The sequence below is a fragment of the Coenobita brevimanus genome, chromosome 27, assembly GCF_032717465.1.
Source record: "Coenobita brevimanus isolate Jiangsu-jjx chromosome 27, ASM3271746v2, whole genome shotgun sequence".
NCBI classification, from domain to species: Eukaryota; Metazoa; Arthropoda; class Malacostraca; order Decapoda; family Coenobitidae; genus Coenobita; species Coenobita brevimanus.
In genome coordinates, this window is record NC_136980.1 from 6,046,579 (window position 1) to 6,065,294 (window position 18,716).

The 18,716-nt window shown below is 41.4% G+C and overlaps 1 long non-coding RNA gene across 2 annotated transcripts in view; it reads left to right on the top strand.

The window, feature by feature from the left end:
• The window catches only part of LOC145394414 (uncharacterized), a 28,046-nt gene extending 11,892 nt beyond the window's left edge, over window positions 1-16,154 (top strand). The window contains exons 2-11 of one of the 2 annotated variants that reach the window (XR_013896415.1): window positions 533-587; window positions 2,324-2,436; window positions 7,021-7,089; window positions 7,998-8,048; window positions 8,221-8,383; window positions 8,659-8,730; window positions 11,916-11,960; window positions 13,023-13,081; window positions 15,301-15,349; window positions 15,914-16,154. This is a non-coding gene — a long non-coding RNA (uncharacterized LOC145394414). The remainder of the gene's footprint in view (window positions 1-532; window positions 588-2,323; window positions 2,437-7,020; window positions 7,090-7,997; window positions 8,049-8,220; window positions 8,384-8,658; window positions 8,731-11,915; window positions 11,961-13,022; window positions 13,082-15,300; window positions 15,350-15,913) is intronic. The other variant, XR_013896416.1, reaches the window with a different exon arrangement.
• Window positions 16,155-18,716: the final 2,562 nt, after the last annotated feature.

Here is an 18,716-nt window from a genome sequence, read left to right on the forward strand (position 1 = left end):
GACTTGTATTTGACTATTGTCATGTTGTGGGGTTTAGATCGAGTCATAAACTGCTTTTAGCCTTAGTTTAGCTTGTTTTAAAGCTATTTGGGGGTTTAGGTGAGATGGTAAGTTGTTTTGGGGCCCATTTGGGTGGGTTTAGGACTTGGCTGGGGGAAACCCAGGGCTAAAAAATGCGTCCCTATAATTTACACGTTAAATCTACCGCGATATACAATACCCCACCTAGTGATTGGTTTGTACTTAACCAATTGCATTGTTATACTGGGTATACCTATATGTTTGTGTAGTACAATATATGTATACATAAGCTTGTATATGCATATGCAGGTAAGTGAACAATGTATTAGTATTGTATAATATGTAAACAGGGTAACCATATTTCAGTGGAAATAAACTTATTAATATTCTCTCTCTCTCTCTCTCTCTCTCTCTCTCTCTCTCTCTCTCTCTCTCTCTATGTTAAGTGCCTTGCTAAGTGACATGTTCCTTTTTATGTGTGGTTTGCTTAATTTTTACCTTTTTACTTCAGATGGTTGGTGGTGCTGGTTGTACTAAGAGAGGGACTAGTGGACAGGGTAAAGGAGGTAAGCCTGAGGTATTTTGAGAATTTTGATTAGTCAGTAGTGAATGGATTTGGAATTTTTGCACATATAGCAAGGTTGTCCCTGAGTTACCCTTTAGTCCCTGCCATGCTGATTTATTTCTACTTGATTACCTTCCCAGAGTCATTGTTTCAGACTTTAGGTTGATTCTTTTGTCATCAGATCGGGTGTTTGAGGTCAGACTCATCGCCCTTGTCTTTTTGTAATTAACTCCTCATGGGTGGGTGTGAGGGCGGCAATTAGTCACCAGCACCATGGGAGGTAGACGGGTGTGAATCTGCCATTTCTGGGCTACAAACAAGGACTTCATTGCTAAATATGTGGTATTTGGCAACTGCAATGTGGGAGGGCTTGGCAACAGCTCTAGTGGCGTATTGGGAAATTTATCATTCCCATGGACACCACTGATGCTTCCTCGTGCTTGAAATTATGATGTGGTGATCTATCACCTCATACGAGGTGATCAGCGCGGCCATGGGTGGCCTGCATATCTGAATTACTAAATATTCGGTATTTGGCAACGGTGTGGCAGGGCTTGGCAGCTGGTCTGATGGCATATAGGGAGAGATAAAATTCCCATGGAAACCACTGACGCTGCCTCGTGCTTGAAAATATGGCACTGAGACTCATCACCTCAGATGAGACGATCAGCGCGGCCAGAAGTGGCTTGCATGTTGTCTCATGAGTCGATGGGCATGGCGGAGGCAAATGATACATTGGGGAAGGGAGGAGGAGGGGGGAGCAGCAAGGTTAGGGGAAGAAACAGACATATTGCTGGTTCTGGGTAAACATGGCCAGTGCACTCTGCCACGTACTTTGAAGCTTACGGTACTGTATATGTATTTTTTAATTTATTGTTTGCACTGATCAAGACGTGATAACTTTAATTCTTTGCGGCTGGAGGGAAGCAGCCGCCATGTTGGCGATGACGTCACTATTTATACTGATCCAGGAGAAATAGCAAGTAACCTGTGAAACTCATTTCAGTAGAAATTATGAAAAGGCTGTGCCAGTTTGGTGAAGAATTATTGTTTATTGTTGGAAAAAGTGTTGGGTTCAAAAGTGAGATAGGGGAGGAGTGACATTGGGAGGGCTTGAATCTGAACCACATTACTGGCCTGCAAATAAGAACTGAATTGAAAGTTAAGTTTGATGTAGGATTGAGAGAATTGTCTGATTGTGGAATGCAGAGTGATGTGGAGATCTATTCACTACCACTCCATCTGAGTAAGAAGTTGGACAGATGAATAAAGAGTATAAGTACAGTATCCATAAAGTCCACCAGTGTCTGGGCATGAGGGTGGGAGATCAGATTCCCAAGCCTCAAATCAGAACTGGCAGAGTGGTGCCAGGCTAATCGCTGACTGAGGCACAATCCTCTGATCAGTTTCATACCATGGCAACATTCATAAGTATCTAAGATAGCAAAGTACTTAATTGGTGATAATGTGAATGTTATCTTTCCCATCTTCGGATCCTACCCATACGGATTATTATTACTGAGAAATTGGGTTATCATGGTATGGTTAATTGTTAGAATCATGTCTGTTTACCAGTCTTTTCCTCCTTCATAGTAGCATGATTTAAACACAGAATTATTTGTAAATGTACAGGGTTACCAGGTATGTAATTCTCCCAGTTGCATTATTCATGCTTTCTGAGTCATATCTCACCATATCCTCAGATTGGAATGATGTACAGAGTTATTTAATTTGCAGGATTGTGTGGGAGCTGGGCATTTTCAGTAGGTTAGACTGGAATCCTGGCTTCACGCCCCAACACCATGACAGGTGTTGGGTAATAGGCTGCCGCTAGAAGCATAATGTTGGAGGTAAGATCATTTCTGCTGCTTGGGGGTGTCTGCCCTTTCCTCTCTGTCTTTCTTTCCTTCATTCTTTACTCTTCTGCCTGTGAGTGACTGTACACTCCCTCTTCTGTCTTTCTTTCCTTCATTCTTTCCTCATCCTTCTGCCTATGGATTGCTCTACACCTAGTGACAAGCCAAATGGTTTCCTGTTCACCAGGAAACCATTAATATATAACCAAATTTTGGTGTCTGGTGTTTAGTGAGTAATTAAGGTGCTCCAGTCAGATTGAGCCTGTGTATGTTTATATCCAAGGGGTGGTTGGGGTTTATTGCTCAGGTAATGCCATTCAAGGATGAGTGAGGCTGGTCACTCTGATCTTAAATGTCAGGACTAACTCGTCTAGCTCCAGGTTCCTACACTCCTTAGGGTGCAACATAGGATTGGATAGTGGATGGATGGATGGCCATTAATTGTTTGATGGAATATTAAATGTACATCAGTTATGTACAGCTTTCATGTGCTTGTAGCTACTGTGCAAAGTTGGGCACTAAAGCGATAATCCGATAACAGGTACTGGTAATTATTGAAATTAATTTTTATCGGACCATCATCGGAAGTTAACCCCTAGGGTACGCAATTCCCCAGCCTCGACTGCCCCCCAGGATGCAAAAACGGGCCAATTTTTCGACTTCCTCAAAGGTTAAAAGTTTTATGCCCGATTTATAGAGCTTGAATTTACACACCTGAAAACACAAACCCCACCCTCCTAGACCCAATAGTTACCGAGCTATGGCCCGTCAAAGTTTATAATAGTTACCCATCGCATCCCTGGCGAGAAAGAAAATACGCCACTTGCACCTGTTTTCTTCGCAAGAGTACGTACAAAAATCACCAAAATCAATTTTTTGTGTGTGTGTATAGATGTTATAAACCATTGTAATGTGCTTAGAAAATAATAAAATAGTGACAAACCCCCCAAATAAATGATAAATAAAAATTATCCTTCCCTCCTCTCCTCTCCTCATACCTCCAATCCCCTCCATCCCCTTCCCTTCCCTTCCCCTCCCCTTTCCCCTCCCCGCCAAGCTGTCAAATCTAGCAAGGGAAATTGGTCATAAACCCCCCAATAAAAATATGATAAATAGTAAAAATTATCCTCCCCTTCTCTCCCCTCTTCAAACCTCCAATCCCCTCCCTCCCCTCCCCTCACCTCACCTCCCCTCCCCTCCCCTCCCCTCACATACCCTCCCCTCCCCCCTCCCCTCCGAGCTGTCAAATCTAGTTTTCGTTTTGAAGGCTCCAGCATGCTTCCATGCGTCGCCATGAAATAAAATGTCTTCTTCAAGTGGGTTTCGACTAAAGACAGCTAAAATAATTTTGGTGTGCATATCTGTATGCAGACACCAATAAATTACAGGTAATGATTCAAAACACGTGCAAGAAAGCGTAAAAAATACACAAAATATTCGAGGCCGGGGAGGTGCTAGGGGGTGCGGGTGGGGGGAGCTGGTAAGGACAGGAGGGGGTGGATGGGGATGGAGGGATGGGAGGAGACCACCACAAGACACAAAGGAAGGGCCAAAGTGGAGTACAGGGACATGGAGGGAGGGTCTATCTATATCTATATACCTAGGCTGCTTCCCCCAAGGAAAGGGAGGTAGCCGAGACAGGACGACACACTCCCCATCTACACATCCATTCAAACACATTCATTTGCAGGGTAGGGGAGAAATACCCTCCCCCCAGTTGACTGGGGGGGATCCACATGGGATGGGGGGGATGCATGAGAGGGGGGGTGGGAAGGGTTGTTGTGGTGGTAAGAATGGTGGGAGGTAGGGTAGTAACAAGGTAGTGGAGTAGAGGGAGGTGGGGGGTACACCCCCCACCGCCTGGTTACGGGCCTGGGTCCCCCCTCCTGTGTGTCCAACACTTAGTTCTGATTGGTTAGAAGCCATCTGCGTCACAGCCGGGGTGGAGCCAGCTGCCGCCAGTTTTTTGTGGATCTTGTACGATCGGTGTTGCTCGTCCGCTTAGAAATTGCTCAAAAAGCCCGATCGATGAGGTTAGCACCTAAGGGGTTAACTTCCATAATATTTATCAGATTAGTAAACTTCCGATAACTCAGTTTTTTAGTCCAGTAACGTCAGTTAATTTTTTGTCCAGTAAAATTTTTATTGGTGTACATTTTGCGTATACTAGGCCCTTAAGTATAATCGTTATTCCTTGTTGGTAATTCTATTTTTTGTAATGGGAAAGTTTAAACTATAATTGGTTATATAATTGATATACTTTGTTGCTCATTCATTAAGTACTTTTTTTTAGTAATTGCTAATTCCAAGTTTGTATATAAATATTGTACTTTATGGTATGCTTAATGGTTAATAAATGTACTTAAATTTCAAACTTACCTGTTCAGTTCCAGCGTTAGTAATTATCAGGGAAATTAAAATTTAGTTCATGGTGTTGGTTTGGTTATGAGGGTTTCAAAACTACATTTTAAAATTAAATTTAAGAAAATAAACAAAAAAGTTGCAAAACTTGTAGCAAATGTTTACTTCAATTTAGCCCTTTTTTTTAACATCAGAGATTCTGTTGATGCATTCCGTTGTCGTTTTACAAAACTTGTAAAATATTCCATAAATCGCGTTTACTCATCATAACAAAGAGGCTCGAGCATGATGTCACGGAATGGTTCCTCTATGCGTGGTGGTACTGCACAGCTGGTCTGACTTATGGCTTTGTTTCTCTATAACTTTATTCTTGGTGAATATTTTTCTACAGCAAGGTATAAAATTTTTGGTTTTTGCCTAACTTCAACTCATCACTGTGACTTTTTAGTTTCCTTGTTTTCCTTTATGAACATACGATAAAGTACAACTATTCAGCTTCAAAGTAACACCACAACCAGCATCCTATAAAAAGTGTATTTACACGGACCGATCTAAGAAAAACATCGCGAAGCGAATATGTGGCTGAGACTAAAATAAAATTGTGCATCTCATTCCTTTTGCTTTACTGCACAATGAAATGCAAGTATTACCATAATCTATATGTCATTGTAAAGGTAATTTATTGTATTTTTGCATGGTTTAAACCAAATTTACGTATCTTTATTCATTTTTTGCCGAATATTTTTCTACGGCAAGGTACAGTATAAAATTTTTGCTTTTCGCCCAACTTCAGCTCGTCATTTTGACATTTTATTTTCTTTGTTCTCCTCTTTTGAACACACTGCGATAAAGTACAACTATTCAGCTTTAAAATGACACCAAAACCAACATTCTTTCGTGAAAAATGTACTTACACAAAGCGATCAAAGTAAAATATCAGGCCGCGAAGATGTGGGTCAGTGTGAGTGGCTGACTCTAGCACAGATATAATCTGTCCTGCCCAGAAACCTGATAGGGTTAACTTCCGATAACTACGTACCATACAGTATTAAAATTACTGGATTATCAATATCGGACTTTAGATTGTGGTTATCAGGTTATTGTTATCGAAGTTAACTTTTTAGTTATCAGTGTCCAACACTGCTATTGGGTAATGTCCTGGGTATTCAAAGGTGGATTATGGTAGTAGGTCTGTGGCACCAATTCTACATGTACATTACTCTCACTGGGTTCTTGGTGGGAGTCAGAGTGGCTGTGTATTTTTGCTTTGTAACTAAACATTTCTAAGGCTCTCCAAAACGTTTGCCATAATTTAACGATTTTAGATAAGTATACGAGAGAGAGGGGTGTGAGCTGGGAACAGGGCAGTGAATGGTGGGGGACAGGGCGACATGGAGGCGATTTTGTTTGTGGCCAGTCCTTACGGGATTAAGGCATGTGGCAGTAGATAGATAGATAGATCATGGTATCCTTGCATGTTGAGAAGTCATGGCTTCTGATTATCTCTGCCCATTGGTCACAACTGGGAAACTTGTATGCACACAAATATTCTGCCAAGTCTCATTTGAAGTTGGTAATGGGCTCGTCATCTGTTTTAGGTCATCCTTTCTCCAGTGCACATGATTGATAACTTTAGGAGTGTATGAGTAAGACAAATTGTTTTCTTATGATTCTGCTACAAGGTCATATCACACCTACTGTACAGTAGTGAGTGTCCCCAGTTGATTAATCTCCCAAGTCAGTCTGGACTAATGTAACATAACTCTGGGGCACTGTCAGAACAGTTCCCCATAGAAGTGGCCTGTCTGATCTTATACCTAATGTAAACTAACTTCAGGTTTAAAGTACTTTCACGGGAGATCTATATTCCATATGACGGGTCAGATTCACATGTTAGGAAAGTGACCTACGAATCGGAAATTTCTTGGACATTGATTCTGATAGGGGGTGGGTTGATTCTGTGACAGGATTGGCCTGTATGATTTGTACACTGCACCCTGTACTGTCCTGGCAGCACTACATTGTTGCCAGGGTATCAGTTGGGTGCCAGAGCAATTCCAGGCTAAGTCAAGCACATCTATGTAGGATGTTGCTAGGAGCTTAGGATACACTAACATAATCATGTGTGTGAATATTGTTCCTGTAATATCACTAGTGAAGAGGGGTTGATAAGGGGTTAATGTCAACAGACTCTGTGACCCGGTGTATTACTTTCAGGATTGAAGAATGCCAGGTGATGCTTGTGACTATGTGATGGAAAGATGTGGAGACATGACTGTGGCAAAGGTTAGTAATGTACACTATATTCATGACCTTGAAGTACATATGGCCATACCACAAATGGGAAGGAAAGCCTGTGGTTTTTAAGGATCATAAAAAATTGGGATGCTTGCCTTCCCCTTTGCAATTTAAACCTCAAGCAAACGATAGTTTGATAAACTGTTGTTGCTTAGAAAAATGAATATCACGGATGTGTGTAAAGGGAACCACATAGATTCAGTGAATAATACTGCACACTCAGCAACTGCCTGCACACTGTGGCAGTCAGATGCAATAGTGCAGAGAGTAAACATGGAACCGCTATGTGCTGCTTCACTCTCATGGAGTTGACACACGAAGTTCCATGACAGTGAATTTACAAGAGTCCCTCCATATTTATGTTTATTCCAGTGGTTTTGAGGCATTCTTGGTACACTGAAATTGTATGATATTTAGAGATTGCAAAGGCTTGTGTTGTCATAGTTGCAGCTGCAGTGGCTTATTTAGGGAGCCAGATTGTGTGCTGATCCCACTGAGAGTTATATGCATTGCCCATGAATATGGATGGACCAGTGTCATTTTCTTCTTTAACTTCGTCTAAAATTGCCATGTCCATATTTATTGTTGAGTTGTAGCTGTGTAACATTAGGATTTGGTGCAACCAGAGTATTCTTTTTCTGCTATTGAGCAACGGTTGAAAAACAAATGGACAACAACATGGGCCAAGTGAAGGTGAAGAGTTTAGTTGGATTATCTTGCATATGGGAATTGGGTGGTTTCTACAAGGCTGGTAATTAGTATCCCACCTGCATTTTTAGATGCAAATAAGGTTTGAGGAATTTCTTTTAGGTTACCAGGACAGATTTAGATGGGAATGAATATACAGGATCTAAAATACCTGCCTCTCTAGTAATTAGTGTACCTTTTCCTTGCAGAATTTACTAAATATGGCCTGGGTGATTTCAAGAAAGCAGTCAGTGCTTCAGGTGAGTGTTAAAAAATAATAGAGTAATAAGAATGTTGGATAATATATGATGTCCCAATGCACATGTTGAACTACTAATGAATATTGAAGTAAAACATTTCAAACTGATTACAGTTAGGTAAAATGTGGAATGTTTCCATTTGGCAATATTTGATCTGATATAATGATTTCAGGATGGTCTGGAGTGGAGCCTTGGGGCATGGAAGGATGATTGAAGCTTGGGCAGTATGTTGTGTATTGTCTGCCACATCATAGGACTGGCCTCAGTACAAGGGTCTTGAATCACTCCCTGCTCAGCTGTCTTCGCATAAAAATTGGCTCACTTGGGACAGTGTGGTAAGCTGTTATATATGAATTATTTCTCAGGCAAAACATAATTTACTGCACAACCTTCATGCTATGGAAGGCAATTGTTGAGCTGAATAAGTTACATTTCCATAATCAGGTACAAGTTCTTTGGTTGGAACCACAAAGGGTTAAAGTACAAAATGATGCCTAAATGCACATGTTGAACTTCTGATTGTATTGATGTCAGCATTCTAACTGATTTATGTATCATTAAAATTTGGAGATCTTAGTTAAAACCTACAGGATCTGACCAGGTGTAATAGCTTTCAGGACAGTGTGGGATGGTGATAGTAAGGCCTTGGAAGCAGTGAAGAATATATGCAGCCATGTCACTGGTAAGTAATGAGCTATTTTATTATACAGACACATGGAGTTTTGGTTAGGATGCCCATATCGGTGAGTCTTGCACAGGTCTGTTCCCCAAAAGCAGTGGTGTACCAAGGGGCGGGGGCATGTGGCTATGCCCTCCCCCCACCCCTTTTGCATATATATATATATATATATAAAATTTATTAGTTTATTTTATGTTTGATCGAAATATGAGAGTTTGAATTTTACTATGGTGGTACTATAAACTGGTGGCTAGGGTGGGGCGCCAACTTCTGTACAGTGTTGGCATGTTTTCCATACCCGCGATGGCGCCCCCCCCCCTTCTCTCTCTCTCTCTCTCTCTCTCTCTCTCCTGGGGAGAGATGTGCATCACCCTGGGGAATTTTGTTTCTTTTATGAGTAACAGTTATAAACTTGTGCTTTCATTTCTTTGTTTTTGTTATATTTAAAAATATTATTGTTTTACGTATGGCGCCAGATGACCTCGCTGTTGTGGTGCCATCATTTTTCATTCAATCATTCTCTCCCTCCTTCCCTCCCTTCCAACATCTCTCCCTCAGCTTGACAATGCACTCAACACTGCCCCCCCCCCTTCTCTCTCTCTCTTTCTCTCTCTCCCCCACCTGTGGTATTTTAGGATACATTTTGGTTATTTTCTTTTACATTATATTTAGCTTGACTATGTAGATGTGAGGAGTGGGCTAGCTGAGCTGCCATCTCGAGTCAAGGACACAAAGGAAAGTGACACGAGGAAGCTCTGGCCAGGTCAGACTGGGTGTGTGTGTTGCCGCTCACGAGGGTTTAATGTATTATTTTTTTTAACTAGAAAATTGGCATATTGTTACTTATATTCCTGCACATTATTTTATAACCATAATTGTGACATTATTACCCACCCTGGAACTAAGGTAGAAGACAATAAAAGTGACTACATTTTTTTTAGCAATGCTGTTAAATATTTATGCCATGTGTCTGTATTGCCGTATAAATATTTCATGCATAATAAGTTTACTGTTCTTTCATGTATAATAATACATACGTTAACAATGTATTCATATGTGTTTATCTTATTTGTGATGCCTTTTACATATATAACAGCAGTTTCACATTGCGAGAGTGGGAAACAGCAACACTGTACAGAGGTTGGTGCCCCACCCTAGCTGCCAGTTTAGAGTAGTACCACCATAGTATAAGATTGTTGGAGAGACTGAATCATAACTGAGTGGCACAGAGTACTAAAACATGACTAACCTGTTAACTGCTCTATACAGCCTGGGCTGTTCTGAGTGGGACTGCTCAATACAGCCCTGGCTGCGCTGATAAATTTTGAATTTAATGCCATGGTGACCAAGGCTGACCCATGCAAGCATGTTTGAACCTCCAAATCCGAAACCGAAAAAGAAAACTAAAACCATACATTCCAATGGGGAATCAGACACTTCGATGTTCATCCATGGCTTTACTAAGTTAAATATTGAACTAATATTTCATTACTATATACTTTGGCATGTGTTCTCTCAATTCCCAAGACAAAATTTGGTCTTTGGGAAATTTCATTTTTACCCCTATATCTGCGCACCACAAAAACCGCCATGCGCAGTTAACGGGTTAAAATATGCTATATTTATATCGTATACCCATTCCATATGGCCTCGGAATGATCATAAAATTGGCCAAAATGCAAACTTTTCTTGGGGGGGGGGGGCTTCAGTGTCCCTCCCTTCCCACCCCGAACCCACGGCCATACAGGATCGTGCTTAAAAAAAAAAAAAAAAAAAAAAAAATCAACTTTCTGGTATGCCACTGCCCAAAAGGTTGGAAGTTTTTCAGTCATGTTTTGTCCCAGGGGTACCTGTTTTTTTTTTTTTTTTTTTTTTTTTTTTTTTTTTAAGGAGAAACTATCAAAAAGTATATGATGCAGAAATACAAAAGTCGCCCATCTGATTATATTGATTTAAACATTTTAACTGATTTTAGTTAATTAACACGTTATCCGCGTTTAGGCAATATAAGTTTTCTCCCAGGCTGCGGTTCATTTCAGAATGCTTTCCCACCAGTCTGCATGGAGCTATCACAGGGAGAGGAGGTATGTCGCTTCACTGAGTCCCAGTGAGGGATATGCCTTCATAAAAGTAATGTCACTGGTGGCCCAACACGTGGTATCCTGACATTTTCTTCTCGTATTGCGTGTTGCACCCCTGGTGGATCACTGATGTGGTGTACTACTTTGGCCCAGGTGGCGTAGTCCCCGCTCACCCTTACCTGGATCTTCCGTTCTCATTGGTTTGTTACCATGTCATTCTTTGTCGTGAAGTTCCAGGTGGCACTTGGCTATTTAGGTAGTTGAAGGAAATCCAAGGAAAGGTCCAACACTACCTTTAATAGTATCTTGTTTCTTCTTCCTATTTCCTCCTCCTAATCTCGTCATCTGCCTTCTGAAGGTTTTTGAGTCACCGAAGACAGTGTTTCTTATAACCAAACATCGTGGCAGCTGGGTACGTTGAATGCCATAATAGTAATCGGCAAAATCAAGCTAAGGATAATTATAAGTACTATAATTAATTATTAATTATAATTAGTTATAAAAAATGTCTAATAACCAGAAACATCGAGGACTGTATGATTCCCCCCCCCCCAACAAAGTAAATGTAGAATTGTTCAAAACAGGAGTGGTTACTCCATTTTTTCTTCCAGTAAAAAAACACATTTATCATTAGTAAATGATCATAAAATTAGCCAAAATGCAAACTTTTCTTGGGGGGGGCTTCAGTGTCCCTCCCTTCCCACTCCGAACCCACGGCCATACAAGCTCGCTCAAAAAAAAAAAAAAAAAAAAAAAAAAAAATTTCAACTTTCTGGTATGCCACTGCCCAAAAGGCTGGAAGTTTTTCAGTCATGTTTTGTCCCAGGGGTACCTGTTTTTTTTTTTTTTTTTTTTTTTTTTTTTTTTTTTAAGTAGGAGAAACTATCAAAAAGTATATGATGCAGAAATACAAAAGTCGCCCATCTGATTATATTGATTTTTTTTTTTTTTTAAGTAGGAGAAACTATCAAAAAGTATATGATGCAGAAATACAAAAGTCGCCCATCTGATTATATTGATTTAAACATTTTAACTGATTTTAGTTAATTAACACGTTATCCGCGTTTAGGCAATATAAGTTTTCTCCCAGGCTGCGGTTCATTTCAGAATGCTTTCCCACCAGTCTGCATGGAGCTATCACAGGGAGAGGAGGTATGTCGCTTCACTGAGTCCCAGTGAGGGATATGCCTTCATAAAAGTAATGTCACTGGTGGCCCAACACGTGGTATCCTGACATTTTCTTCTCGTATTGCGTGTTGCACCCCTGGTGGATCACTGATGTGGTGTACTACTTTGGCCCAGGTGGCGTAGTCCCCGCTCACCCTTACCTGGATCTTCCGTTCTCATTGGTTTGTTACCATGTCATTCTTTGTCGTGAAGTTCCAGGTGGCACCTAGCTATTTAGGTAGTTGAAGGAAATCCAAGGAAAGGTCCAACACTACCTTTAATAGTATCTTGTTTCTTCTTCCTATTTACTCCTCCTAATCTCGTCACCTGCCTTCTGAAGGTTTTTGAGTCACCGAAGACAGTGTTTCTTATAACCAAACATCGTGGCAGCTGGGTACGTTGAATGCCATAATAGTAATCGGCAAAATCAAGCTAAGGATAATTATAAGTACTATAATTAATTAATTATAATTAGTTAAAAAATGTCTAATAACCAGAAACATCCAGGACTTACTGTATGATTCCCCCCCCCCCCAACAAAGTAAATGTAGAATTGTTCAAAACAGGAGTGGTTACTCCATTTTTTCTTCCAGTAAAAAAAAAAAAAAATATTTATCATTAGTAAATCCCCCCCCCGAAAAGCGTTTTTTGCGTCCCATGGCACTAGTTCTGCAAGACAGGTTGTTTTGCAACGTTTTTGTGCAAGTAATAGTATTGTTTGATCTTTAAATAAAATGTAATAGTCACTACTGGAAATTTGATATACTGAATATTCTCTTAATAAATACACTAATCTTGTATCATCCTATTCAAAATGCTTTCTACTGTAGAAACAGCAACAAAAAATCTGCCCAGTCAATATTCGTGAAGGTGAAATACATGAAAAAGTGAAAACAAATTATTACTCATTATTGTACCATCGGTGTACCAGCGCTCTAGGAGAGAAGACATCAAATGGTACACCAGTGTCTCAGCATGCGGATAACATGTTAAAACAAGGAACTTGGTTTTTAAATGAAAAATTTAACGTGGCATCTTTGCTTTCAGGGTGAAAGTGGAGATTGATGGCCGAGCCTTGGAAGGATTGTTGAGGCCGAGTCATTGTGGTAAGTAGCAAATAGTAGTGATTTCTGTAGCCACAAATTTTTGTAGATGAAAGAATTAGACCTACACATTAAACTGCAATATCATCCTGTCCCATTTTGCCCCATATGAACAGGATTGTGGTAGGTGGGGGCGCTCACCATCCACTCGATGTAGTGCTGCTTTGGGTGTCTGCCCTTTCCTCCCTTCCCTCCTCCTCCATCTTTTTCTTTCATTCTTTCCTCTTCCTTCTGCCTATGGGTATCTCTACACGGAGTGACAAGCCAATTGGTTTCCTGTACACCAGGAGACCATTTACTACCCTGGGTGGTAACCATATAACCAAGCCTGGTGGTTAGTGGGTAATTAAGGTGCTCTAGTTGGATTGAGCCTGTGTAGTTTATATCCAAGGAGTGGTTGGTGTTTGTTGCTCACCTAATGCCACTCGGGGATGAGTGAGGTTCCTCACTCTCCTCTTAAATGTCAGGATCAACTTGCCTAGCCCGGGTTCCTATGCTCCTCATGGGGTGACATAGTATCGGATGGTGGATGGATTAACAGGATTGTAGGTACCCCCAAATTGAGAGAGTACTGGATATCCTTCCCACCCTGAGTTGCCCTCTTCTAAACCAAAATCCATATATGGGAATAAGTCTACCATAATTGTAAGCAGTTAAAATGCAGGCAGTTATTGTAAGTCAGGAAAGGGTTTTTGTTTTGTCCGTAAATCTGGTAGAAGGTGTTTAAGCATTGCATTTATGTTAAATGGTATGGTACTCTTGCTTCTGAGTAATGGTACATGGTTTATTACACATGAAGACTCAGTAGGCCATGCCCTGGTAGTAAGAGGATTGGACGATGTCCATCCATCCATCAATCATCCAATCCTACGTTGCCCCATGAGGAGCGTAGGAGCCCGGGGCTAAGCAGATGGTACCGACATTTAAGATGAGAGTGACCAGCCTCACTCATCCGTGAGTGGCATTACATGAGCAATCAACCCCAACCATCCCTTGGATATAAACCTTCGCCGGCCAAATCCGACTGGAGCGCAATAATTACTCGCCAAACCACCAGGCACCAAAATTTGGTTATATGGTTACCACCCAGCATAGTAAATGGTTTCCTGGTGTACAGGAAACCATTTGGCTTGTCATTCAGTGTAGTCATCCACAGGCAAAAGGAACAGGAAAGAATGAAGGAAAGAAAGACAGAAGAGGGAATGTAAAGTTACCCGTAGGCAGAAGGACAAGGAAAGCATGAAGTAAAGGAAGTCAGACGAGGGTGGATGGATGGAGGAGAGGAAAGGGCAGACCTCCGACAGCAGCACTACATCGAGTGAGTGGATGGTGAGCGCGCCCACCTACCACAAGACGTTGTATATAGTCTTTTCACCTTCAGCTTGGTTCAGGCCTGTATTTCCATCGTTCAGCACGAGCGTACTTGCAGAATGCAGTGCTACAGCTCTTCATTCTTTCCGTAGCTCTTCATGACAACCATCATCCTAGTGTTTGTTGATAAAGCATTAGGGTGGAGGGATAGTTTGTTACAGCTCTGTGTTCAGGGTGGAGGGACAGTATTATGCCATGATTTATTGAAAAAGTGTTGTTTTTGTACTGCACTAACAGCTCCTGCCTGCACTTCCGTGGCAGTCATGGCGTTCATGTGCAGAGAAAAAATATGGAACCGCTATGTGCTTCCCCACCCTAGGGAGTTGTCACACGAAGTTTCATGACAAAAGAGTAGGAATTACATGTTTAAGTATGACCCCATCACATAACTTTCTCAGGTACTGGGGAAATTTTAACTATCGCCTTTTAACTGTAGATGAATAGTGCTTGCACTTGTTTTAAATGGCCAGATAACAAATTAACCAGTGACATAGCTTGTGAGATTGGACTTAGAAGTAACATTTAGTTGTAGTGATGTGAGAATTTCCAGTGTCTGGGTAATACTAGTACATTCAGAATAATTGGGATGTGATTAGGATTAAGGGTTGTATTCAGTGGCAATTGCACTGCAGATTATTTTCATTTAATCAGTCAGTCATTCCATAGCAATTATTCTGCACTTAGAACTGTCAGTATCTGTGTGTGTTATTGCTGCAAGTTTGTTAACTTAGAATGCTAAGGTATAATATGCAAAACCAGTACTGAGAGGTACTAGGAATCTTCCAATACTGCCCAGTATACAGCTGTTGCATCTGTGCTGAATGCTAGCTGAATCATTTAACTTATTTCAGAGTGGCAGTGGAGTGTTCGTGTCTCATCACAATCTTGGCAGTTCCCAAGGTCAGTATATTATGAATGCCCTAATTCTGTTGGCTAATTCTGCGTCATTTAATTCACTTTAGGGTAGACAGCTTGCTAAGGGTCTTGTCTTGTTTTCAAGAGAAAGGCACTATAATCCATATTGAGTCATACTACCTGAATGTTGGCCTAATGTATTTTCAGTTCACTTGACACAGTGCTAGGGATATAGGATGGTCTGCAGCTTCAGATGGTATAATCTATGGAACTTATGTGTGACTGAAAATCACCTAACAATTTCAACTCTTGTAAATAATTTTTAAATAGGGAAACAACTGTAGTTATCCACCATTGCAAGTGTCATAAATTGGATGTACTGTACTGTTAAGTATCCAGTATGAACTACAGCATGAAAAGTGCACTACAGCTCCTGCCTGCAGACTGTGGCAGTCATGGCGTTCATGTGCACATATTAATATGGAATAGTTAGAGCTGATTTCCATGAAGTTAGCTAACAGATTCCATGACAGGTATTTGTAGTAATTTGGTTGTTAGTGATGCACTTAGTTTGTAATTTGCATAAATATTCTGACTGTTTTTTTTCAGGGTTCTTGGCGGATTGGGTTGAGGAACATTACTGTCGATGCTAAGGAAGCTCTTGGATAAAGGAACATACCTATCAAATTATCGATGGTAATGAAGCTTGTGTTTCATCCTCCCAGTGGAATACTTAAACCTCGAGATTGTGAAATTATTCTGTGTCAGTATAATTCTTGCAGCCTCTAATGCCAGGAACTTGAATGGGTAACTGCACAAAACATGAACTACTTTTACCTAATAAATGTTTAATGACCTAAGAGTTTTCTATCCTTAAAATCTTTTCACATACTGATGCTCATCCATACCAATTTTCATGTTCATACATGGATTCCATTAATGAGGGGGGGGGGGGAATACTAGCAATGCTATAACCAGCGCTGAGAATCGGTGCATACTATGATATTCCACTTTAACAAGGTCATTCAATTGTTTGCTGCTGTTGAGAAGGTAATATGTAGTGTTCTTGACAGACTTCAAAAGTGATATAATTTTAGTGGTGTACACTGAAGGGAGTACTTGGGTACTCAAGGGTTTTACGTGCTTAAGGAGTGTGATGTGAACGTATATGGTACATGAGGGATTAACGATCAAAATGACGTAAGTGAAAGTAGGCAATTAATTTGTAACTCAAAACTACCTGTTTATATATTGTATATGTACATGAGGCAAGGGAGTACTGTACATTATCATTCCCATTAATAATTGGATGGGAGTGCTTAAGGAATGAAGATTGAGTTCGCAGTGGAAAAGGTAATTAATTTATTCAACATGAAACGATAATAATCCAGTTGTTCCATAACAGGCAGCTCCTGCCTGATTGTTCCTATATTAGGGTGGGTGAAGTACGCCAGAACGGTAGGAATGAGAACTCCGGGAAGTACGAAGGGTGATCAGAAAGTAATGACAGTTCGTGCTATAACATGAAAACCTTGAATGATGGGAGGTAGGGGAGCAAGGAGAGTGCAGAGTTGCCTGTCCTTACGAGTTTGAACTTGTCGCCGTATGCCTGACTTTTCTTGTTTTATTGTTGTGAGTGAATGCTTCACTCTTGTTTTTGCTCTCTGGCCAGAAACATGGATTACTCGAAAGAAGGCTGCAGGTTCTACATTTTTACGAGGTGGAAACTGGGAAAGAAAGCAACAGAGATTCGAGGGAAATTATTACAAGTTTATCCAGACACTACTCCCCTGGAAACTGTTTTCCGCTGGATTCGTGCTTTCACAGCAGGAAAAACTGAATTGAAAGATGAACAATGCTCTGGACGCCCCTGGACATCCGTGACCGAAGGAACAACTGTCCGTGCACGGTCCATCATTGACGAGGATCCAACTGTAACTCTTAGGTTCTTAGCCTTGGAGCTTGATATCAGTTATGGGAGTGCATATGACATCGTGCATGAACAATTACACCTGAGGAAGAAGTGTTGTCGATGGATACCCCATTTGTTGACTGATGAGCAAAAGGCTGAACGGGTGAGGATTTGTCGTGTCTGGCTTGCTGAATTTGAACCAAATGGTCCAAAACGGTTCTCAGATGTTGCTACTGGAGATGAGTGTTGGATTTCATTCTTCACAACCCGTGACAAGCAGTCAAACATGGTGTGGTTGGGCGATGAAGACCCTCGACCTCAGATTTTGAAGGAAGGATTTCGCAGCCGGAAGCGCCTTTTCACCATCTTTTTCAATTCTCAAGGACCAATATGCGTGGATGTGATGCCTGAAAAGTCCACTATCACAGCCCAATACTACACAGACCAGGTCCTTCCACAAGTCTTGGAACACAAGGCCAACACCGCACCAACCCCCCGTCGGTCTCGCCTTTTGCTGCACCACGACAATGCTGCACCCCACAAAGCTCGCCTCACTATGCAGTACCTGGAACAACAAGGTATAACTCTGCTCCCCCACCCACGTACCTACTCCCCTGACCTGGCTCCCTGTGACTTTTGGTTGTTTCCAAAAATTAAATCTGCCATCGCTGGGAAGGAATTTCATCGCATCCAAGACTTGGCACGGACCGTCAATTCAGAACTCCGAAGTACAGTATACCGTCTTCAGAGTACCACGCTTGCTTCATGAAGTGGAGAAAGAGAATGGAACGCTGCATAGAGGTTGGAGGGGAGTACTTTGAAGGAATGTGAGTCATAGTTTGATAGTTCTTTATGCTAATAAAAGTTTATGGACTCGCTGTCATTTCTTTCTAATCACCCCTCGTATAACAAGCAAGCCTAGTTAAGAACTTCACTCTTTTAAATTATTCATGCCCCTCAAAATCATGGTACTTATGGCCTTTGTAGGGTGCATCCAGCTCTTTCGTCCAATGGCATCTCTCCTTCATGACACTCTATATACTTAGGCTGCTTCCCCCAAGGAAAGGGAGGTAGCCGAGACAGGACGACACACTCCCTATTACTCATCCATTCAAACTCATTCATTTGCATCTTAGCCTCAAATGGGAGAAGGAACAGATCCTCACCGCATCATACCGGACAAGGGTCAACTGCGAAGTGCAATCAGTGACATCCGCAGCAGGGCCTGACAGCAGAGCTGGTTTACCCCTGCCACATCATAATAGACCCATCCCCTTACCCGCACCTGACCTGACCAGCTGATCAGACCAAATGCGGGAGAATATCCCTTCAGGGCTGCGTCATCATTTATTCATTCACAATTTCTCTCCATTTATTTCTGTCACGCACAGCCACTCTTCCTTGCTCAACAGACATCCCTCTCGCATCCAGCGCTCTCTTCACATTGTCCATCCATCCTATTCGTGGTCTCCTCAGCCTTACACCTTTCACATCAGATCC